Source organism: Oncorhynchus kisutch, linkage group LG1 (genome assembly GCF_002021735.2).
Source record: "Oncorhynchus kisutch isolate 150728-3 linkage group LG1, Okis_V2, whole genome shotgun sequence".
Lineage (NCBI taxonomy): Eukaryota > Metazoa > Chordata > Actinopteri > Salmoniformes > Salmonidae > Oncorhynchus > Oncorhynchus kisutch.
Window position 1 is genome coordinate 12,364,482 of NC_034174.2, and position 14,192 is coordinate 12,378,673.

Below are 14,192 nucleotides of genomic sequence, written 5' to 3' on the forward strand. Positions count from 1 at the left end.
ATAATAGTTCTTACAAAAGTTATTGAGACAGTTAATGTTGTTATGGTGATTAGGTAACGTCTTCTTTGGAATTCTGACGCACACGGATTCACCCACCTAAAAGGCTAGTTTTGACCAAGACAGATTGAGGTCGAAAAAACTTAAAGAAGAAGAAACTATATTACTAAACTGCATGTGTAACAGCTAGTTTAATAAACTAAACTGTACAACTACAGTGGCAAGAAAAAGTATGTGAACCCTTTGGAAATACCTGGATTTCTGCATAAATTGGTCATAACATTTGATCTGATCTTCATCTAGGTCAAAACAATAGACAAACACAGTCTGCTTAAACCAATAACACAAACAATTATACGTTTTCATGTCTTTATTGAACACACCGTGTAAACATTCACAGTGCAGGGGTGGGAAAAGTATGTGAACCCTTGGATTTAATAACTGTTTGACCCTCCTTTGGCAGCAATAACCTCGACCAAACATTTTCTGTAGTTGGGGATCAGACCTGCACAGCGGTCAGGAGGAATTTTGGATCACTCCTCTTTACAAAACTGTTTCGGTTCAGCAATATTCTTGGGATGCTTGGTGTGAACTGCTCTCTTGAGGTCATGCCACAGCATCTCAATCGGGTTGATGTCAGGACTCTGACTGGGCCACTCCAGAAGGCGTATTGTCTTCTGTTGAAGCCGTTCTGTTGTTAATTTACTTCTGTGTTTTGGGTTGTTATCCTGTTGCATCACCCAACTTCTTTTGAGCTTCAGTTGTCAGACAGATAGCCTAACATTCCCCTGCAAAATGTCTTGATAAACTTTGGAATTCATTTTTACGTCGATGATAGCAAAGCAGCACCAAACCATGATGCTTCCTCCACCATACTTTACAGTTGGGATGAGGTTTTGATGGTGTGCTGTGCCTTTTTTTTCTCCACACGTAGTGTTGTGTGTTCCTTCCAAACAACTCAACTGTAGTTTCCTCTGTCCACAGAATATTGGAACATCCAGGTGCACTTTAGTAAACTTTTTTTGGACAGAAGTGGCTTCTTCCGTGTTGTCCTCCCATGAACATTATTCTTGTTTAGTGTTTTACGTATCGTAGACTTGTCAATAAAGATGTTAGAATGTTCCTGAGATTTCTGTAAGTCTTTAGCTGACACTCTAGGATTCTTCTTAACCGCATTGAGCATTCTGCACTGTGCTCTTGCAGTCATCTTTGCAGGACAGCCACTCCTTCTTTATTTAACCAGGCAAGTCAGTACATAATAAATTCTTATTTACAATGACAGCCTAGGAACAATGGGTTAACTGCCTTGTTCAGGGGCAGAACAACAGATTTTTACCTTGTGAGCTCAGGGATTCAATCTAGCAACCTTTCGGTTACTGGTCCAATGCTTTAACTGCTAGGCTACCTGCCACCCCTTTCCTAGGCAGAGTAGCAACAGTGCTGAACTTTCTCCATTTATAGACAATTTGTCTTACCATGGACTGATGAACGTCAAGGCTTTTTAGAGATACTTTTGTAGCTGACTCCTGACTCCAATTAGCTTTTGGAGAAGTCCTTAGCCTAGGGGTTCACATGCTTTTTCCAACCTACACTGTGAATGTTTAAAAGATCAAAAGTTTTAGAACACCTACTCATTCAAGGGTTTTTCTTTATTTTTTACTATTTTCTACCTTGTACATAGATAACACATATGGAATCTTGTAGTAACCAAAAAAAGTGTTAAACAAATCAAAATATATTTTATATTTGAGATTCTTCAAATAGCCAACCTTTGCCTTGATGACAGCTTTGCACACTCTTGGCATTCTCTAAACCAGCTTCACCTGGAATGCTTTTCCAACAGTCTTGAAGGAGTTCCCACATATGCTGAGCACTTATTGGCTGCTTTTCCTTCACTCTGTGGTCCGACTCATCCCAAACCATCTCAATTTGTTTGAGGCCAGGGGATTGTGGAGGCCAGGTCATCTGATGCATTACTCCATCACTCTCCATCTTGGTAAAGTATCCCTTACACAGCCTGGAGGTGTGTTGGGTCATTGTCCTGTTGAAAAACAAATGATAGTCCCACTACGCCCAAACCAGATATGATGGTGTATCACTGCAGAATGCTTCGGTAGCCATGCTGGTTAAGTGTGCTTTGAATTCTAAATAAATCACAGACAGTGTCACCAGCAAAGCACCCCCACACCATAACAACTCCTCCTCCATGCTTTACAGTGGGAAATACACATGCAGAGATAAGATCATCCGTTCATCCAGACCGCGTCTCACAAAGACACCACGGTTGGAACCAAAATTCTCCAATTTGGACTCCAGACCAAAGGACACATTTCCAGCGGTTAATGTCCACTGCTCGTGTTTCTTGGACCAAGCAAGTATCTTCTTCTTATTTGTGTCCTTTAGTGGTGGTTTCCTTGCAATTCGACCATGAAGGCCTGATTCAAACATTGTCTTCTAAACAGTTAATGTTGAAATATGTCTGTTACTTGAACTCTGTGAAGCATTTATTTGGGCTGCAATCTGAGATGCAGTTTAACTCTAATGAACTTATCTTCTGCAGCAGAGGTAACTCTGGGTCTTATTTTCCCGTGGGGGTCCTCATGAGACCCAGTTTCATCATACAGCTTGATGGTTTTTGCGACTGCACTTGAAGAAACTTTACAAGTTCTTGAAATGTTCCGTATTGACTGACCTTCATGTCTTAAAGTAATGATGGACTGTCGTTTCTTTTTGCTTATTTGAGCTGTTCTTGCCACAATATGGACTTGGTCTTTTACCAAATAGGGCTATCTTCTGTATACCACCCCTACCTTGTCACAACACAAATGATTGTAAAAAATAAAGAAAAACCCTTGAATGAGTAGTTGTTCAAACTTTTGACTGGTACTGTATATATACTAAGTTATTAAACATTAGCATCACATCCTAATATTGAGTTTCAGTTCGTCATTATGGGGTATTGTGTGTAGGTGGGTGTGATTTTAATTTTTTTTAATCCATTTTGAATTCAGACACTAACAACAAAATTTGGATTAAGTCAAGGGGTATGAACACTTTCTGAGGACACTTTACAATAACACAAACCTAACTGTATACAAAACCATTGGAATGGTCTCTGACTATATGATGGACAGGTACCATGATGGTTTTTGAATAAAATAATATGTGTGTATGGTGATTATTTGAGTGGGACTGTGCAGACATGGTGTCAACAGAACAAACGAGGACAAATATTGACTTTGACTCTCTGCAGTACATTGGCAACTTGAATAAGGAAGACATGGCAAACTGCTGCTTATCATATCTGGGATCTGCAAGTGCATTTAAATCAACCCCATTATTATATATGAAGGAAAACACATTGCCTGGTTATGACGGAATGGACAAATGGCCACCACGGCTGCCAGAGGGCGTTTTTACCATGGCTCCATCTCTTTATTTCATGACAATATTTTTTTTCAATGAGGTGAAAGTTTGGATCCATCTCTGAAAATGTTAATTGCCCCAAACTGTATAAATGTTTTATTCTTTTATGAAAAAGTTAACATTATTTTCACCTATCTTGCTTGACTTGACATAAAAGGACCGATTCACCCATTTTGAATGTTATATTGTTTTCATGCATCTCTGAGCGATGTTCTATCAATTCCCAGGGGTAATTTCATGTTTTTGTGTATCTGAGCTGTAGTCCGTGTAAGCTTACCCTGGCATTACGTTTTGATAACCGCATAATTCTCTCTTGGACAAGGTGAGTTTTATCAATTTACTCCCCCACAATGTAAATGCTAATTAGCAACAGAGAAGACCTCGGCAAGACTACAAATTCCTTCAGGAAGGTCCTGCACGTAATTTCTGGCCGACACTTTCAGCTACCTTTCACCAGCTTGATCAGAGACCTTCTGTGCCCAATCCAGGAACTTCTTATGTCCCCTTTCTCGGTCTTAGCTAGCTACTTACCACACTTTACCTAGCTAGTTAGCAGAGCAGTAGATCAAAAATAGTGACATTTATAATTGTTTGTACTGCATGTTGACTTGTGCCCATTTTAGATCTTATGGCATTTTTCAAGTATGAGCACTAAAAGGGGAGAAGACCCCTAGAAGTCTGGCCATGTGGAGAAGTGCAGCTATAGTGAGGGGCAATTTACCGGTTTGGTCAGGGCCAGCATGAGGGATGAAGTTTATCCTGTCTACGTGAATGTAGCTATTAAATTAAGTTTGAAAATCTTAGCAATACAACATGTTCTATACTGCCACCAACATTCTACAAGGAAAGAGCCATTTAATCATTAACCAGGTTACCCCGATCACGTTTTAAGGTATGACCCAGGTGCAGACAGTGTTGAAGGAACGAAAGTGTATTCATTAAACAGGGGCATGCAAACAACGGGTCAAGGCAGGCAGGGGTCGGTAATCCAGAGAGGGTGTAAGGCACCGGAACAGCAGGCTCAGGTCAGGCAGGGGTCGGTAATACAGAGAGGGTGTAAGGCACCGGAACAGCAGGCTCAGGTCAGGCAGGGGTCGGTAATCCAGAGAGGGTGTAAGGCACCGGAACAGCAGGCTCAGGTCAGGCAGGGGTCGGTAATCCAGAGAGGGTGTAAGGCACCGGAACAGCAGGCTCAGGTCAGGCAGGGGTCGGTAATCCAGAGAGGGTGTAAGGCACCGGAACAGCAGGCTCAGGTCAGGCAGGGGTCGGTAATCCAGAGAGGGTGTAAGGCACCGGAACAGCAGGCTCAGGTCAGGCAGGGGTCGGTAATCCAGAGAGGGTGTAAGGCACCGGAACAGCAGGCTCAGGTCAGGCAGGGGTCGGTAATCCAGAGAGGGTGTAAGGCACCGGAACAGCAGGCTCAGGTCAGGCAGGGGTCGGTAATCCAGAGAGGGTGTAAGGCACCGGAACAGCAGGCAGGCTCAGGTCAGGCAGGGGTCGGTAATCCAGAGAGGGTGTAAGGCACCGGAACAGCAGGCTCAGGTCAGGCAGGGGTCGGTAATCCAGAGAGGGTGTAAGGCACCGGAACAGCAGGCGGACTCAGGTCAGGCAGGGGTCGGTAATCCAGAGAGGGTGTAAGGCACCGGAACAGCAGGCTCAGGTCAGGCAGGGGTCGGTATTCCAGAGAGGGTGTAAGGCACCGGAACAGCAGGCGGATTCAGGTCAGGCAGGGGTCGGTAATCCAGAGAGGGTGTAAGGCAGCAGAACAGCAGGCGGACTCAGGTCAGGCAGAGGTCAATAATCCAGAGAGGGTGTAAGGCACCGGAACAGCAGGCGGACTCAGGTCAGGCAGGGGTCGGTAATCCAGTGTAGAGGCAAAAGTACAGGACGGCAGGCAGGCTCAGGGTAGGTAGGAAAGGTCAAAACCAGGAAACTAGAAAACAGGGACTATGGCAAGGACAGGAGCAAGGGAAACCACTGGTAGGTTTGAACGAACAAAACAAATTCGCACAGACGGAAAACACAGGTATAAGTACCCATGGGATAATGGGAAAATGGTCGACACCAGGAGGGGGGTGGAGACAAGCACAAGGACAGGTGAAACAGATCAGGGAGTGACAACCCCGGATACCAGACTTCGATGAGTGATAACTCAGTTCAAGAATGTTGATGAGAATAAAATAAAAAATCTATTGACATTCAGAATTGACTTTGTTTTGACATCCAGCCTGTATTGTAGTTTCATGACCAGAGACAAATCTTCAAAGGCACAGTATTTATTTATTCAGAGTGGTACATGCATTCACAGTTTTGATTTATAGGATTCTTCAAATCAAATCAAATTTATTCATATAGCCCTTCGTACATCAGCTGATATCTCAAAGTGCTGTACAGAAACCCAGCCTAAAACCCCAAACAGCAAGCAATGCAGGTGTAGAAGCACTATACGATTGATATGTAAAATGACAAAATCTCCAATTATCAATTACAGGTTTATGGAAAAACTGCACTTTGTCCTCATGTGAAAATCACATTTTATTAATTATTCTACAGTTGTAATGTCATCCATCAAATAAAAATATATTTATATAGCACATTTCTTACAACGAATGCATTTCAAGGTGTTCACAGTCATGCATTGAAAGACATGGGCAATTGTCAAAGACCCCAGCCACCCCAGTCATAGACTGCTCTCTCTACTACCTCACGGCAAGCGATACCGGAGTCCCAGGTCTAGGACCAAAAGGCTTCTCAACAGGTTTTACCCCCAAGCCATAAGACTCATGAACAGGTAATCAAATGGCTACCTGGACTATTTGCATTGTGGCTCCCCCAACCCCTCGTTTTACGCTGCTGCTACTCTCTGTTTATCATATATGCATAGTCACTTTGCTTCTACACGTGCTTCTACACCTGCATTGCTTGCTGTTTGGGGTTTTAGGCTGGGTTTCTGTACAGCACTTTGAGATATCAGCTGATGTACGAAGGGCTATATAAATAAATGTGATTTGATTTGACTTTAACTATACGTTCATGTACATATGTACATACTACCTCAATTAGCCCGACTAATCGGTGCCCTCTCATTGGCTACCCAGACTATCTTTATTGTGTCCCACCACCCACCACCCCTCTTTTACACTGCTGCTACTCTCTGTTTATCATATTTGCATAGTCACTTCAACCATACCTACATGTACATACTACCTCAATCAGCCCGACTAACCGGTGTCTGTATGTAGCCTCACTACTGTTATAGCCTCACTACTATAAATAGCCTCGCTACTGTCACTTTTCACCGTCTTTTTACTGTTGTTTCATATTTCTTATCTATTGTTCACCTAATACCTATTTTTTTACTTAAAAATTGCACTGTTGGTTAGGGCCTGTAAGTAAGCATTTCACTGTAAACTTTGATTTGATTTAACCTCCTTCCTCTTGGCAGATCTCTATAGGTGACCAGGGGATTCTCTCTACCACATGTGAATGCCTCCGTGGAGCTAGCCATGCATGCAGCCATGCAGCCTATTTTGGCGGTTCATAATATCGTCCGTACTGATGTGGAATGCGAGTGGAGGAAGCCAGCCGTGGCCCAACCAGTTGCAGTCAGTGGGGGATCTGTACCTGGCCGAAGACTTGAACCCTCTGTCCCAAGAGCCCACAGAGGACGATCTTCAGTGGCTAAGGTACCGTCTCCGGGCAGGTTCAGTGGAATGGCATGGCTCCTTGAACCTGAGCCAGAACAACCGCTACCCTCCCTGTCATCCCAGTCTGTACCAGACATTGTTAAAAAAAACAGGGGCACCTGGGGCATGCAGGCATCCTTGCTGGCATGGCGCTGTCGGTGGTGGAGCAGCGGGCTATATGGCAGGCAACAGTTGAACAGCACACCAACCCTGACTGGCACACCATGAGGAGAGGGAGGTTGACAGCCAGCAATTTTGGAGCAATGAATAGGAACAAATGCGTTACTCTGTCGCTGCGAATAGTCGCTGGATGGGGTGTTGTCTGTAAAGTGGGGGACAGATGATGAAGAAGATGGCATCAAGGCATTCAAATGGCTACAGGGATGAATGTCAGGGCTTTTGGTCACAAGGTTCTGGTTAACAATCCACTCAACAACAGTGCAGAGTTAAGAGCCCAACAAACAAGGGTTGGGTCTTAGCCTTTATAGGAAAATACAACCTCTGTCTACGTGGCAGTTTAGCAGGTGTGTGAGATCATGGTGGGAACATAGCACACAAACAACTGATAATGCCAGTTGTGTCATTGTTTCTCATCATTCACCATTATTCCTTTAATTTTCTTGTCTGCCCTTCTCTGCTTCTCTTTCCCACTTCCTAAAATCATCCCAGTCTATTCTACTTGCCTTTCTTGGTTTATCTCTCAAAGTCCTGTAACCTCTTTGTACATTCTGCTATCAAAACTTTGCTGAATGTGCCTTTCAAGAGAAAGTCTGGTACCTGTTCAGGAATGTCCCTACCCCACTTATCCACCATTACCTTACCAGTCCAGTCAGCAGATTGGGCATACAGGGTTCTCCACTTCTGCTCTTGGCTCCCATTGTAAAACACCATCTATACACACACACACACACACACACACACACACACACACACACACACACACACACACACACACACACACACACACACACACACACACACACACACACACACACACACACACAGATAAACAAAAACAAAACAAACAGTATTTAGTTAGGGACGTCTTCCTTTCTTAAAATGAATTATGGGTTAATGCAAAAATAAATTGATCGTGAGTTAATTCAAAAGGGGGCATTTCTTTTCCATCAACATATGTTTGAATTTCATTATGTAGTTTAGAATTGTCCCCATACAGTATTTCCGCCTATACAAAATGTTGTATGTGTTTTATGTATGTAATCAATTATTTCCCAAGTATATCCAATTCTCCTATGGCTCCGTTGGTCAAATGGCCTTCTAAAATAATGTGTTAACCTGCAGGAATATTTCCTTACTTCTATCTCAGGACCCTGACCTGGAATCACATAGCTCATGCGTTTACATTTACATTTTACATTTGACGATCGCAAACCATGGGAACCATGGCAAGTCAATTGATATTGAGTACTTTGCCAAATAACGCACATTTACCCGGGAATACGTCACACACAGCCGAGACCTCCTTGTCAAAAAGACAAGGTCTTCTTCACACACACACACAGTGAATTCTTCTCTACACACAGTCTTCTGTCACTAAGACAAGATCTTTATTTTAATGTGCGCTTTTGTCCCTAAAGAAAGTCAGTCTCACCCTTAATTGTATTTTTCGGAATAGCGTATTCGTTAATTGACGCTCCCTGGAGGGTCCGAGGTGGGTCCCTTCTGCTCCACTTAGGCGGAGTGTGCGCTCCCCGAGCCACGTCTAATGCAGCCCCTGCACACAGTCAACCTTGGTGTCCTTGGGAACAATCAGCAAATGGAGTTAGCCATCCCATCCTCATCGCCAAGAATTGTCATGGAGGGCCTCCCCGAGTGATGCAGCGGTCTAAGGCACTGCATCGCAGTGCTAGCTGTGCCACTAGAGATTCTGAATTCGAGTCCAGCCAGCCGGCCGTGACCGGGAGACCCATGGGGCCCTGCACAATTGGCCCAGCGTCGTCCGGGTTAGGGGAGGCTTTGGCCTGCAGGGATGTCCTTGTCCCATCGCGCACAGCGACTCCTGTGGCGGGCGCAGTGCACACTGACATGTTCGCCAGCTGTACGGTATTTCCTCCGACACATTGGTGCAGCTGGCTTCCGGGTTAAGTGGGAAATGTGTCAAAAAGCAGTATTGCTTGGTTGGGATGTGTTTCGGAGGACGCACGGCTCTCAACCGTTGCCTCTCCCGAGTCCGTACGGGAGTTGCAGTGATGAGACAAGATTGTAACTACTAATTGGATACCATGAAAATGGGCAAAAACTATTATTTTTTTTTACAAAAAAAATAATTGTTGTGGAAATTCTAATCAAAGGGAAGAGAAACTGCAGATTCTTCAGAACAACAACCTTTTATTATAAGATTTGCAAATTTGGAGTTAATAACCTTTTAAAGATCCAACTTTCACCTAAAATCACACACCCAAATCTAACTGCCTGTAACTCAAGACCTGAAGCAAGGATATGCATATTCTTGATACCATTTGAAAGGAAACACAGAAGTTTGTGGAAATGTTATATTAATGTAGAAGAATATAACACATTAGATCTGGTAAAAGATAATACATAGAAAAAACTTGTTTTTTAATATATTTTTTGGACCATCATCTATGAAATGCAAGAGAAATGCCATTATCTATTATGCCAGCACAGGCTCAATTTAGATTTTGGCCACTAGATGGCAGCAGTATATTTGCTAAATTTTAGACTGGTCCAATGAATCATTTCATTTCTGTTAAAACTTTCATATCAAGACTGCCCAAATGTGCCTAATTGGTTTATTAATACATTTTCAGGTTCTCCTTAACACAATATTCTTTCACTGTAATAGCTTATGTAAATTGGACAGTGCAGTTAGATTGACAAGAATTTAAGCTTTCTGCCAATATAAGATATGTCTATGTCCTGGGAAATTTTCTCGATACTTACAACCTCATGCTAATCACATTAGCCTACGTTTGCTCAACCGTCCCGCGGGGACCCACCGATTCTGTAGAGGTTTTTAAGAGCCTAACAAATAAGAGTTGGGTCTCAGCCTTTATAGGAAAATACAACCTCTGTCTACATGGCAGTTTAGCAGGTGTGTGAGATCTTGGTGGGAACATAGCGCACAAACAAGTGATCACGTCAGTTTTGTTACTTCTTTTTGCTAATAGAATTGTCGCTGCTGCTCAAGCTAGTCTCTGTTCTCTTCATGTCTCCACACAGCTGTGCCCTTGAAAGATATACAAAAAGAACAGGATGGACCAAAAACCGTTGTCACTCTCAGAGGCTCTTTGTCTGTGGCCGCGTGACCAAGTTGCTCAGAAACAAGAGGGGAAAAAACACTGTCTTCTTCTTACATGAGAGAAGCAGACAGTGGAAATGTACAGGTTAAGGCTCATACAACACATGTGCAAAACAAAGTTTGTAATTTTGCCACCATACTCATATTGCTCCTCCTGTCAGTACCTCTTTTCAGGGAAGACAATACACACACACGCGCACACACACACACACACACACACACACACACACACACACACACACACACACACACACACACGCAAGGCTCCCAGAATAGGTTATAATACACAAAAGTTTTACTCAAAAAGCAATTCACATTGCATTTTATCTTGGGCACAGTGGGAATTTATATCTGTGATGTTTAAATGATGCCTTACCCCCAGAGTGAGAGAGTACATCACTTCCAGCAGATCACCTAGCTGATGGTGGCGTTGATCGTGTACTGCTTCTGGTGGGGTGAGCCTGAGCACTGCCTGAAGGATTCACTCCTGTTGTCCTTGAAAACAAAGAGACATTTGGTCAGCAGTGGGTCTTTTTCAATGCTGTATCATAATCTTTATCAGGACAGAAAACTCATAGTTTATCATAACAAAAATACACCTTGGACAATGTGACAACTGGTCCCTCAACTCCCAATCCTCATGACTCGCTGTTTGTTCTTGTTTCCCAATCAACAGTCTGGATCTTCCTCTTCTGCCATGGTGGATGAGCTACCTTTTCTGGTAAATACAGGGCCCTTTCTCTTTCCCACCGGAAAATGGCAGCTACAGACCCAAGTGTGTTTCCGGTCCATCTGAAAGACAAAAATAAAAAGGTTACTTTTACTAGCTCGATTGATTACTAAAATGGTAACATCTACACTACCGTTCAAATGTTTGGGGTCACTTAGAAATGTCCTTGTCTTTGAAAAAAAGCACATTTTATATCTATTAAAATGTTAATATGGTAAATTACTTTTGTAGCCGGAAACAACAGATTTTCTATGGAATATCTACATAGCTGTACAGAGGCCCATCATCACCAAACATCACTCCTGTGTTCCAATGGCACGTTGTGTTAGCTAATCCAAGTTTATAGTTTTAAAAGGCTAATTGATCATTAGAAAACCCTTTTGCAAATATGTTAGCACAGCTGAAAACTGTTGTTCTAATTAAAGAAGCAATAAAACTGTCCTTCTTTAGACTAGTTGAGTATCTGGAGCATCAGCATTTGTGGGTTTGATTACAGTCTCAAAATGGCCAGAAACAAAAACCTTTCTTAAGAAACTCGTCAGTCTATTCTTGTTCTGCGAAATGAAGGCTATTCCATGCGAGAAATTGCCCAAAAAATGAAGATCTTGTACAACGCTGTGTACTACTCCCTTCACAGAACAGCGCAAACTTGCCTTAACCAGAATAGAAAGAGGAGTGGGAGGCCTCGGTGCACAACTGAGCAAGAGGACAAGTACATTAGAGTGTCTAGTTTGAGAAACAGACACCTCACAAGTCCTCAACTGGCAGCTTCATTAAATAGTACCCGCAAAACACCAGTCTCAATGTCAACAGAGAGGCGACTCCGGGATGCTGGTCTTCAAGGCAGAGTTCCTCTCTCCAGTGTCTGTGTTCTTTTGACCATCTTAATCTTTTCTTTTTATTGGCCAGTCTGAGATATGGCTTTTTCTTAGCAACTCTTCCTAGAAGGCTCTACATCAGTGCTCGACCTCACTAATGCTCTTGTGGCTGAATGGAAGCAGGTCTCCACAGCAATGTTCCAACATCTAGTGGAAAGCCTTCCCAGAAGAGTGGAAACTGTTATAGCAGCAAAGGGGGGACCAACTCCATATTAATGCCCATGATTTTGGAATGAAATGGTCGACAAGCAGGTGTCCACATACTTTTGTTCATGTAGTGTAGCATTGCGATAAAGCCGCTCTCACTACACTGGAAATTAATAGGAAAACAACCTTAAGATTGCAAAAATGTCTATCATACATGTAAGACATCAATACGGACCCATGTCCAGTGGCGATTTTAGCATGTAAATCTTGGTGGGGCAAAAAAATGTATAATGTGGGATCGATGCAAGCAAAGCCACTACACTACACAACACAACACTAAACAATACATTAATTGTACTCTAACGGTGACAAACGGTGCCCACAGACTGTTAGCACCTACATAAAGCTGTCCCAACACCTTACCACTGCTACACATGGCTATCAGCGGAGCCTTGTCTGGCAGCGAAACAGTTTTTCAGCCTCATTTCCTGCCTGTTAAAAAACATAGCTTTTATGGCTGACTTGCTTAAACAGATGTGGTTTCTACTGACAAATGAGGTGTACAAACTATTGCATACGAGGACGACAAGCGGATAAGAGGTAATCCGTCATTTCGATTAAGATATTAATGAGCGAGCTAAAACGGATGTAGTCAATATAACTATTTCTTCAGCAGGGGGCATATCAACAGACAATGAAAGCTCTTACAATATTTGAAGATTACATTTATCTAAAATAGGTTATAAGCTACATGTGCACCACACAGTCAGGACATTTGGTGAAATTAAGAGGTGAAAATATACCAAATTATTAGGGTCACCTTGTTGTGCTCACTTGAACAGGAAGGTGGCTGGGAGTTCCTTTTTGGGCAAAATGTGTCATCAAATTCTGTCATTCTCTGGATTTATGGTGCTTTCAGGGATATTCATGTACAAAGAGGCCCGAGTTCCCGATTTACAATTCCGAGTTGGATGACCTTTCAAAATGTATTTTGCCAGTTGGAGCTTGTTGTTTTCTGAGTTCCCAGTTGTCTTGAACTCACTGAAGTCAGACTTCTCAGTTCCGAGTTAAGTTGTTTTGAGCGCGGCACAAATCATGCTTCATTGACAGCATAGCCAATATTGAATTTTTATCATTTTAAACTAGGAAAAGAGACCACTAATCTGAGATTTGGGACCACACAGGCACTCCATTGAATAGCAGGCTAATGAATGCTTTTGCGGTGCTTGCAGTTAGAAAATGACTAATTCCAAACCACTCCATGGTCTGATATTGACTTTGGTATTATTGTGTGTAGCTACATTTGCTAGCTAGCTGGCCAGGCAGCCGGTAGAAAGAGCATTGCGAGTTTAGTAGTCGACTTGAACTGCAACAGGTTTCCATAACGATTTGACGTTGCTACCAACCTTATTATAATTAAACATTTTTTCACATAAAAACACAAGATAAAAACTGCTGATGCACAACCACATTTCTAAATTGCACCTATTCTACTATTCTAACTTGCAACAGTAAGTTGAGACCCCAAATGAGTTCCTAAATTATGTATTTATAGATTGTTTAATTGATCTGAGGGCGTTCAAAAGGAAGGCCGCCAGTTGCCTTTTGGTAATTTCATTTTGCTTCCTCTCTGTACAGAAACCTGAAAACAAGATTTCATAAGAACATATTTTGTTGGAGTGTTTTGCACCATTACGCCTAGTTGACAACCACATAAATTAAATATTGATTACCTTGATTATTTGGTAGGGTTTTATCCCTAGCATAGATTGTTGAAATATAATTAACCCCAACAATGTATTTACCATGAAGATTCCCCAAATTACGTTTTCATTATTGTCAACACAGTTTAATTTGCAAATGTGTCGCATCACATTTAGTCAAAGTAATTTGAGGACATAATCCCCATTCATTGCTACTCTATCTACTGATCTGTATATTAATTTGATCAGGCAGTTAAAGATTGTCACTGCCTACGAACGTAAAATAAGTCAAGAACCCAAAACAGTCAATCAACCCATAACTGAATATATCATACATGCCAG

The 14,192-nt window shown here is 42.4% G+C and overlaps 1 long non-coding RNA gene across 1 annotated transcript; it reads right to left on the reverse strand.

The window, feature by feature from the left end:
• Positions 1 to 10,774: 10,774 nt before the first annotated feature.
• Positions 10,775 to 11,425, reverse strand: LOC116375948 (uncharacterized). The gene is made up of 3 exons (XR_004211362.1): positions 11,346 to 11,425; positions 10,992 to 11,184; positions 10,775 to 10,887 (listed from the first exon to the last, which is right to left on the reverse strand). It is a non-coding gene; the product is annotated as an uncharacterized LOC116375948 (long non-coding RNA).
• Between the last annotated feature and the right edge of the window lie 2,767 nt (positions 11,426 to 14,192).